We start from the raw sequence: 11,151 nt of genomic DNA, 5'->3' as shown, positions 1-11,151 counted from the left end.
TTGGGTCTCAGGCACCCAGCCCTCCAGGTCCCGAGCCACATCCCGCCTCTGCAGCGCCAGCCCGAGCGAGCACCGCCTCTGTCTCGGGAAGTGTCATTCGGAATCCCAAACGTGCCAGCCTGATGGCCATCATCGGCAGACTTCTTAATGGGGCAGCCAACACTGCCAGTGGCATCTTTTAAGGACACTTCACAAGGAAGAAGAAAGCTACGAACCCCTCTTCCATTTTCATTCGGTTCCTTTGCTTTATGGCAGACTCAAAACGTTCTCCGAACACAGACAACGGCGGTAAGAATGATCAATAGTAATAAAACTATCGTAGCTGCTATTTATTGGATTCTAATCCTGTGTCAGGCTCTGTTCCAAGCACTCCAGGTGGAATAAAGGACCCAAATAAATAAGGATTTAAGGGACTGCCCTCCAGGCACGCTTCCTGGACTTCATTGCGAGCTCTTGCCCCACTCAACACTGGCTTCGGATTTGGTTACCCCAGTCCGGTGTCTACGCCGTGCTGGGAGCTGCACACACCATCTCTCTAACCCCTGGTACAAACCAGCAAGGACTGAGGCACCATTATCCCCAGTTCTGGAGACACAGATAAGGAGAATAAGAAGGCACAGGGAGAGGAAGGCACGTGCCCGAGGTCAGCTTGCTAGTGGGGGATGGACAGAGTCAGAATCAGAACCCACGTCAGGCCATTGCCCGAGTCTTGTCGCTGCCCTTGACCGCCCCCCCCCCCCCCGCCCGGGCTCACCTGCCGAACCTCTCTAGCACCAGGTGGATGGGCCCAGGTGGGGTGGGGGGGGGGTCTCAGGGGTGACATGGTCAGATAAGCAGAGCAGACGTTTCTCTCCTGGCTCTGAAACCAACACCGACGACACAGCCACGTGTGAAATCTGACCCGTGTTGCATGTGGAAACCACACCACACGCGGACTTTTCCTACACCCCCTGCTCTGTTCCTACCTTTACGGGAGCCGGCTTTTATGGGCTAGCCATCATTACCCGACTCGTTCTTCTAAGAAGAAAAAGTGGTTCAGAGTAAAATCAATAATACAATTCCTAAACGGTGGATGGTTTTACATCCGGAAGTTCTCAGAATGAGACACCTCTCAACATTCTCACGAGAGGAGACAGCTTGCGGGGGAGTCAAAAGTTATACATAAATGTTCGAGTGTGCAGAGGGTGGGCACCCCTACCCCCTGCATTGTTCAGGGTCAACTGTTTATATGTATATATGTTTGGGTATGTATATAGGAAAGATACTACGGGCACTGGGGTGGCTCAGTCAGTTAAAATGTCTGACTTTGGCTCAGGTCATGATCTCACGGTTCATGAGTTCAAGCCCCACGTTGGGCTCTCTGCTGTCAGCACAGAGCCTGCTTAAGATCCTCTGTCCCCGTCTCTTGGTCCCTCCCCTGCTTGCCCCCCCCCCTCTCTCTTCCAAAAATAAATAAATAACGGGGCGCTTGGGTGGCTCAGTCGGTGAAGCCTCCGACTTTGGATCTCGCGGTCTGTGAGTTCCAGCCCAACGTCGGGCTCTGTGTTGACCGCTCGGAGCCGGGATCCTGCTTTGGATTCTGAATCTCCCTCTCTTGCTGCCCCCCCCCCCCCCCCCGCTGGCATTCTGTCTCTCTCTGCCTCTCAAACATGAACAAGTGGTAAAAAGTTATAAACAAAAAAGAGAAAAAGGGAAAACAGAGCAAGAGTCCAAAGGGAAGTTTGGGGGCCCAGGAATGCACTGCTTTGGAATCTTTCTCTTCCTTCTCCCCGAAGTATCTGCCTATCTTGTTCTTCTGCCCTCACAGGTCACTCTGAAGTTCTCTGAAGGCAGCACAGTGGCCTTTATGGAGCCATCACCAGTCATGTCTCCTCTCCTGGGGCCATGTATCACCAGGCTTGTGTCACCACTTGTGTTCTACAGATGCCCAGATTGGAGCTCGGGGAGGGGGGTGGCTGCCACAGGGCCACGTGGCCCCAGTACCAAAAGTCGGTGCTCAAACTCCTCGTGTTTCCGAGGTCACCCTGTTGAGTCCCACCGTCTAGGTCAACGACACCGCTCGGCAAATCTAAACCGCCAGACCGCGATGTTAGGCGTAACCCACAGACACCAAGGCACAGAAAACTACAATAGCATATACCCATCGGGCACGAGGAAGAGAAGAAAACAGCCGAAGAGTCAACACCAACCTTTTCACAGCTGGGGCATTATGGGTGGCCTTTCTTTCCTCACCTCTGTTTTATAGAAGATCAACTGACGTAGTCCTACCGAAGTAATAAAATAAATGCATTTGAACAATTCACTCTCTCTTTTGCTCTGGGGTTTCCCCAGAAGCTTCCTTTGGAATCAACTAGGGCAGCCCCTCTTTTCCGAAACAATTTACTCGGCACTTTTACAGTGCCGACCACATTCCTCGACCAAGACCAGGCAGCACGAGGGGCTGCAGCCTAGGACAGGACTCGTCCCGTTATGAGCCAGGGGGACAGCAATTATACAAAGCAATCAATCAGAGAAAGATCCGAGGCAATCAATAATCCAGTGCTCAAGTCAACCTTGTGAGTGCCAAGCTGTACTGTGCGCACAGCATAAGGGAGGCATTTCTCACGGCCTCACCTGCAATTTTTCAGCGAACGGTCCAGGCCGACGGGTTCGAGGGGTTTACGGAGAATTCCCAATTTACCCTATGCCTTGCCTCAGACTGTTACTTCTTAATGCAGTGTTTTTTCCAACACCACTTCCAAGCTCTCTGAGTTGTATTGTACTAATAAGTAGGGATTTTGGAGTCTCTAAATGTTAGACTGTATAATGAAAAAGGGCAAGGAAGTGTTTTTAAATACCAATGAATTCCACCATGCTGGCTTCCAGAAGCCTGGTCTCTACCTCCGGTTTCCAGCCCAAGTGTTTGGGACTTGCACGTGTCAGAAGCCGGTGGGTGGAGGTTGGGCCTTCCTACCTTCCCGTCAGGGTCCAGAGGAGGCTTCCCACCTCAGTGAGGCCAGCTGGCCATGAGTCCCCGCACACAAGTCCCTAAGCAGGTGCTGTGTGGACTTCTCGTGGGCGGCCCCACCCTTCTCTCTTCATGGCTCAATTTTAGAGAACGGAATAGGCCTTGGATGCATCTCAAAAGGATGGTCCCTTGCAGGACAACTGGAAACACTTACAGAAGGAACTTTAAACCCTACAAGACAAAGAATGGCGTGAGAAACCAGGAGTTTTTTGTTCTGGGAACAACCTATCAACTTTGTCATTCCAGAGTATCACCGGGGAGAACATTGCTCCTGCCACCTTACCAAATGGCGGCCTCCTTCCAGGCATTGAAGGATTAGCTTAATCCTTCCGGCATCTTTAGGGAGACATTGTGATTAAACCCTTTCTCCGATGAGGAAACTGAGGCCTCCAAAGGGTCATTCATCTGTTACGTGGGGAAGGCAGCATGTGACCCAAGTTGTCCAGCTCCTTGGCCATTGCCTGGATCGGCCGGCAGTCCTGTCACTCACGCAAATAACACGCGTGTCCTGGGTGGCCCCAGAAGGCAGCAAACGTCGGGTCGGTACAACGCGGTCCTGCGAGGCAGAAACCCTGGCCAAATGGTCGTCTCAGGAAGCAAGGAAGTCTGCACAGCGATTCTGCCCATCTTTCATTCCGTACGCGCTTATTGAACACCTGCTGTGTACCAGGCCTTCAGGGCTAGCTGAGAAGACTCCCTCGCAATCCGATCACCACCAAGAAATGGGATGAGTTCTGAGGAAAGTCGAAGTCAGCGGGAGGGAGTCAGGTGCAGGAGTTCCAGGCCACCTCTGCTGGTGAACAGTGTAAGGGGGTCAGCAAGCACGAGGTTTCAGGACAGCCACGCGGGGAGCAAGAGCCCGCCCAGTAGACGGTGAGGAGTGGGAATCCAGGCGGAGGGAATAGACGGTGTTCAGGCACTGGGGGAGGGAGAATCGTGACCCGAAGGTGCCCGTGCTCTAATCCCTGAAGCCCGTGAGCATGCTACAGTGTGGGGCACAAAACTAAGGTGGAATTTAGGGTCAGGCCCTTAAAAGAGAGGGAATCACCCTGGATCATCAGGGTGAGCACAGTGGAATCGCATGGACCCTTTGCAAGTGAAGGGGAGGGCACAGGGTCACCCGAAGACACGTGATTGTGGAAGGAGAGACAGGAGATTGGAAGCATGAGGTGCACTTGACCGTCCGTCACTGATGTTTGGCAATGGAGGGAGGCAGCCTTTAAAGGAGGTGATGCCCCTCCAGCCCAACCGAAGTGGTAACATCCTGCCCGAGGCCCTGGCGGGGCCATGAGGCAGGAGCGAACTTGAGGATCTTCACAAAGGGACCTTCGGGGGACTTGGCTGCTGGCTGCGGGAGACGTGCAGGCACTCTCGGGCTCCCTACTCCCATACCCGGATAGATGGGGTGTCGCGGTCGGAGGGAAGAAGCAGGGGGAGGAAGAGGGAGCAGGGACCCTCCAGCGGGCGCCAGCTGACATCTCGGCCAGCTTCCGAGTGGAGGGATCCTGGGGCCACTTACACGCATTAAACACAGTGCATTAAACACGTGAAATGCCTCGGGCCAGTCCCCGACGGTGAGGTATTCCTGGAACACCCACCGAGGGATCACCGCCGGTGCCGGGGCCAGAGGGAGGGGGCATGGTGCCAGCCCGCAGCGGCCAGTTCTCTGAGGACGGAGCCTGGGCACGAGCCCTGCGGGACATCCAGGGGACCTCGCGAGGGAGCATGATGGGGAGAAGTCGGAGGCTCCCGGCTTTGTCGGGACGTCTGGGTCCCCGGTCCTTCCCCACAAGCCCCACCTTGAGGACCTATTCTCCGGTGGCGAGGAGGGGGGACCAGGTGACTGTAGATCTAAAGCTTCACAAATGCACCTGAGGACAGCCCGTTTGGGGGGGGGGGCCTCCGCCACTATTTCCTCTTCCATCACATGGGAATAAGAACGCCCCCACCCCCGCCCCGAGCTGTAAGGGACGAGCAGGGGTGTATATCCATAACATCTAGCCCTACGGCCTCAGCACGGTCGGCCCTCCCTACGTTATTTTATTCATTCAGCGGTCGCCGTGTGCCAGCCCTGGGCTAAGTATGGGGGGGGTTCAGCCATATACAAGAGAGGAAAAGTCCTCCCCTGTGGAGCCTGCCTTCTAGTGGGGAGAGACCATAACAACCAGCCTTTCCAGCCCAGAACTTCAAGGAGCTTGGTAACTAAGGAAACGACAGTGCCTGTGGGGACAAGGAGAGAGCATCAGAGGAGAATCATTTGGGGACGAGAACGGTGGGGGCGGGGCGGGGCGGGGCGGGGGGGGGGGTGAGAATGCTGCTTTCATCTGCAGACACACTGATGTGGATGCCCCTACGAGACACCCAGGGGTAGGTGCCCACTGCAGTGCCGGTCAAGCTTCTCCGGAGAAACAGAACCAATAGGGTGTGTGCGCGTGAGTACGCGTGTGCACGTGTGTGTGCACAGAGATTTATCATAAGGAACCGCCTCGTGCAATCATGAAGCCCGACAAATCCCCAGATCTGCAAAGCAAGCTGGCCAGCCGGACACCCAGATTTAGTAGGGTAATCGCCGGTCTGAAAGCCAACCAACGTCAAGGGTCAACGTTTCAGTTCAAGTCCGAAGGCAGGAAAAACACCAATGTCTCAGCTCAGCCAGTCAGGCAGGAAGAGTTCCCTCTGACTCAGCCTTCTTGTCCCATTCTATTCTTCTACTGATTGGGCGAGGTCCACCCACATTAGGGAGGACAGTCTGCTGTGGACTGTGTACCCATTCAAAATACCAACCTCAGCCAGAAATACCCTCACAGACATACCCAGAAGTAACGTTTAACCAAATTTCTGAGCACCCTGTGGTCCGGTCAAGGGTTCTGTTTTCACATGACACGGGAAATTAACCATCACGACTGGGCAGTTGGACAGTCACATCCAAAAGTTACGAATTAAATGGTCAGTGGTGTTCTCAGTGAAAGCACCATCAGTAACCAAAGCACAGGAATGAATGAGATTATACATGGATGATGGGGTGGAGAAAAGGTCAGAGAAGCTCAGGTCCTGAAGACCACAACATCTAAGGGTGGCGCTTGGGTGACTCAGTCAGTTAAGCATCCGACTTCAGCTCAGGTCATGATCTCACGGTTCGTGGGTTCGAGCCCCGCGTCGGGCTCTGTGCCGACAGCTCGGAGCCTGGAGCCTGCTTCGGATTCTGTGTCTCCCCCTCTCTCTGCCCCTCCCCTGCTCACACTCTCCTCTCTCTGTCTCTCAAAAATAAATAAACATTAAAAAAAAAAAAAACCTTTTAAAAGTAAACAGGGAGAGGTGGGCTGGCAAAAACAAGTCAGAAGGACCAGCTGGCATTCTTACTGACAGAGGTAAGAGCCGTGTGCTGGCATGGGGCTACTTGTAATCGAGGAGCCCTCGTATCGGGAGGGATGACCTCGTAGTGCTGTCGGGTTGAGACAAGAGAAATGATGCACAGAAGCAGTGAGGAACCGGCACGTCTTTATTTAGGTGGAAAGATGAGACTTGGGGAGAATTGTGAAAGCATTAAGTTTAGAGCACCTTCCTGGACAAGAAAATTAACTTACTGGACTTCAACTGCAGGTGACCAGTGAGCAAAACTATACACAGATGGAAACAGCACAAGTATGGAGTAAAGTAATAAAAGTATCCAGGGACATTGCTGCTTCAGGCACAGCTAAATCTACAAGTTCAAAAAAATGGTTTCCTGGGGGAGTCTCTGACTTTTAGTATCACGGTCCGTGTTTTGGCTTCAGGATCAAACAGGCACCCTTCTTGGAAGGTCCAGACTTCTATTCTCCCAATTATTATTACTATTATTATTATTATTATTATCATTATTATTATTTTAGAGAGAGAGTGTGTGCATGTGTGAGCTGGGAAGAAGCAGAGGGAGAGAGAGAAAGAATCTTAAGCAGCCTCCGTGTTCGGTGCGGGAGCCCAACCCAGGGCTCGATCCCAGAACCCAGGGATCATGACCCGCGCGGAAATCAAGAGTTGGACACTCAACCAACTGAGCCACCCAGGCGCCCCTCCATTCTCCCAATTCGGGCCAAAGTCCTCAGATTGACTCTCCCTGGCTTTGACTTGTGACATCACTGCGGCCAGGGGAGTTTCGCAGCTCTGATTGGCCAGGCCTGGGTCACGTGACTAGTCTCGCGCCCCGGAAGTCTGCTCTCCCCAAGGCTTCCAAGGGAGAGACAGGGAGGAGTGAGCGGGTCCCTGTGTTGGTCATCCGCTGCCATGTAACAAACCATCACAAACTTGGGGGCTCAAAAAAATCAACAATCATTCATTTTCTCCCAAATCTGAAGTTGGGGCCTGGCTGGGTGGGGACCGCTCAGCTCTGCTCCACAAGGTTCAAGGGTGTGGCTCACCCGGGACTGGAAGAGCCACTCCCAACATGGTTGGCAGGTAGGTAGCTGAGTTGCGGACCCCCTCACGGGGGCCTCTCTTCCTCTACACATGAGGTGTTCGTGAATTGTCTTTGGCTTCTCCATGGCATGATGCCTGGGCACCAAGAACACGGATGTCAAGAGGGAAGAGCAGCACGATTCCTTATGATCCGGCCTCAGCTGTCCCAGAACGCCACTTCCACTGGATTCTAGCAGTACAGCAGGTCCCCAAAGCCAGCCAGGTTCAAGGGTAGGGGAACTAGATGCATCTCTCAGTGGGAGAAGCAGCCAGGGCTTTGCAATCCCCTAAGGTTACATTGGGGAACAGTTGCTGGAAAGGGAAATGGATACCAGACAGGCAAAAATAGCATACAGAGAACTTTCCACACGCTTCTCCACCCACGGTGTCATTCTGCCTTGATGTTTAGCTGCTCTGAGACTTGGGGTCCCCTGTGTAACCCACCTCTAACACCACAGGGAGGTCAACGCGATTGTCTCCATCCAGCTCCATGTGATAGCGAGGTTCCCTTGCTGTCCCTTCATGACAACCGGGACATCCCGGAACGTGACGACCCCCCCGTGCCACCCTGCAGTCCCGGCAGGGCCTAGATGGACGGTAAGAGGACTCAGGATGCTCAGCCCATGGTGTGTTCTACGATGTAAGAGTGCATGAATTAGCTGTTTTATGAGAAACTCAATCTCCTTATTACAGGGCAAACAGCCACTGCTCTATTCTAACTAACTAGACTGATTCAATTAACAGCACTAAATACAGTTCCTACTTGAAAATAACTTCAGTTTACTGCTTCCACAAACCTCATTACATTTGATTAAACAAAATACATAGTAATAGACAAAAGATGTTGCAAACTTTTGGCCATGGCCCATTGACTAGGGGGCCTGCAGCGTTCGGCACGGAGGAGGAATAACCAGCCTGGGCCATAAAGCCATACAGCGACACAAGCCAGCTCCGTTCTGCCTCCCCACAGCCCTGGGACCCTGAGCTCAAATCCCTTCCCCTCGTCTCAGTTAAGAGGAGGAAGGAGTGCTCACTTCCAAGAGCTGTCACGAGGAGGGAATGAGAGAAGCACGTTGTTATGAGTTCAGTTGTGCTCCCCACCCAGATTCCTATGGTGTAGTCCTCCCCACGACTGTACTGGGGAAAAGGGCCTATAAGAAGGTGGTAAAGGTTACATGAGGTCATTAGGGTGGGCCATGATCCAATGGGGCTGGTGTCCTTGTAAAAAGGAAGAGGGACTGAGGCTCTTTGCTTACACCCTCCCCCTCCTATTCTCTCTCTTCTTCATGAACAGAAAGGAAAGGCCACGTGAAGACATGGTGAGAGGGGGCCATCCTCAAGCCAGGAATTTGCCGGTACCTGGCTCACAAACTTGTCGTCTCCAGAACCACAAGAAGAAAAGCACCCAACGTTAAGCCGCCCAGTTCCACGGTGTTTTGTTACACAGCCAGAGCCGACTAAGACACACATCAAGTGCCCAGAATAGTTCAGGGCACGTGATGCTGCTAGAGAAAGTCTTTGGCACCTGTTCCATCATTTACTTTGTAAACCTCCTTTTCATGGTATTTTAGAACTAGGATATTGCCAGAATACCCTCTCCAGAAGAGGTGAGCATTAAAGAGACGAGAAGGAGCTCCATCACCAGAAGCACAAAGCGCAGTGTTAGCACGTTCACTGGCTTCTAGACTAGAAGCTTGCGGGAGGCAGGGGCTGCTGTGCTCACCTCTGTTTCCCCCCAGCACAGGGCCCCGAGGGTGCTCTGTCAACGTGCATCCATGACTCACTGGCTAACAGTCAGCTGAAGTTGAAGAAAAGTTGAAGAAAGGTGCAGAGGAATCCACTGGGCGAGCAGGAAAATGTGGCTTCTCTCCGGCTGGATTCGATTCTATTCGATTAAACAAATGCTTTTCAAAGTCTTCCTGCTCTACCAAGAACTCGGGATAAATAAAAAGTCCCTGTCCTCTAGCAGAGAAAGAGGACATATAGCCACTCATCAGAAAACAAGACAAGGGAGGCTACAGAGGGTTTGGTAGGTGCTCAGGAACCCACAGGAGTGAACAGCCAAGGTCTCCGTAAAAAAAGAATAGAAAAACCGGGGCCCCTGGGTGGCTCAGTTGGTTAAGAGTCTGATTCTTGATTTCGGCTCAGATCATGACCTCACGGTTCGTGAGTTCGAGCCCTGCGTCAGCACAGAGCCCGCTTGGGATCCTCTCTCTTCCCCTCCCCTGCTCTCTTTCTCTCTCAAAAAAATTAAACTGAAAACATTTTTTTTTTAACGGGCCACCAATATCAACCAGCACTTACGAAAATGTCCACAGCTCTGAAATGTCAACTCAGCTCTGAAAACTAGTTGGCAAGGGGTGGGGGTTGCTGCGAATAGAAAAGAAATCCATCCACAGGTCTTGCCCGGATTTTGTCTTTGTTGTTCCAGTAAGAAATAACCGTAGAGGGGGAAATTCCCAGGGGAATACGAGGTAGGTAGGACTCCACGGCCAGCCCAGGTGGTCCAGCACAAACACACGGGGACACAGCAGAGTATGCCTCGTCTCCGGGGAAAGGGCCCAGGGCGTCCCTCTGGTTCACCGGTCACGTCTGATGTAAAGGCCGAGGGTGAGGAGAGAGGACACGTGGAAGGACTTCCTTCTCTTCTTGCCGTCCATCTGTGGACCATCGGTCAGCCCTCCCACGACTCGGATTTCAGCGAAAGGCCCCGTCACCCGCGGGGACCGCCCCCGTGTACCCGCCTCCCTCACTACCTACATCGCCTCAATTGCCCACATGTTCTGTCCACTCCACGGCCTAAACATCTCCTTTCTTGTTACTTCCTCTGCCACGCTTCCCATCTGGGCCACCGTCTTCCCTCCCCTGGTGTCCGGCTTCCCCGGGGTGACCCCCGTGTTGGTTTGCCGGGGCTGCTGTAACAAAGTACCACAGGCTGTGGGGGGCTTACCCGGCAGAAATGCATTCTCGGTTCTGGAGGCTGTAAGTCTGAGCCCAGGGTGTCGGCTGAGCGGCTTTTTTTCCCCGAGGCCTCCAGCCTCAACTTGTAGATGGCCACCTTCCTCCTGAGTCCTCACGCAGTGACCCTTAACCTGCGCGTGTCTGTGTCCCAGCCTTTTCTTGTAAGGACGCCACTCATATTGGATTAGAACACGCCCGTGTGACCTCATTTTAACCTCATCACCTCTGTGCAAATCCTATCGCCAAATAGTCACATTCTGAGATGCTTACTGAGGGTGAAGGCTTCAAAACGTGAATGTGCTTGGCAAGGGGGATATAACTGGGCCCGTAACAAGCCTTCCTCTAATCCATTCCATCCCAACCCTCTCTGGAAGGATGGGCCCAAGATATCCCATTGACCACGGCCCGGGCCAAACCAGAAAGCTTCACTGGGGCCCCAGATGCTGAGATAAAATCGGAAGGCGCCCAGCAGGGCAGGCGACGGAGCGCTGCACGTGTTTTCCTAAAGCAGTGTCGCCTCGCAACAGCTATGCTCAGCCTCCCCAGACGTGCCAGGCAGCACCCCGTCCCCTACCGCCATTACAGTTCTCTTTCTCTCACCTGAACGACTCGGAGACACCTGTCCCAGGGAGACTTCCTTTTACCACCCTCCCCTCCCAAGCCACCTGGGTGGCCCCCTCCTTGGCCATCACACGGCTCTCATTCTTCCCCACTCTCAAGGCCCGGGGTTACACCCAAGGGCATATTCTGCT

Source organism: Felis catus, chromosome B3 (genome assembly GCF_018350175.1).
Source record: "Felis catus isolate Fca126 chromosome B3, F.catus_Fca126_mat1.0, whole genome shotgun sequence".
Classification (NCBI taxonomy): domain Eukaryota; kingdom Metazoa; phylum Chordata; class Mammalia; order Carnivora; family Felidae; genus Felis; species Felis catus.
The sequence above is the reverse complement of the archived record's forward strand: the minus strand, read 5'-3'. Positions refer to the sequence as shown.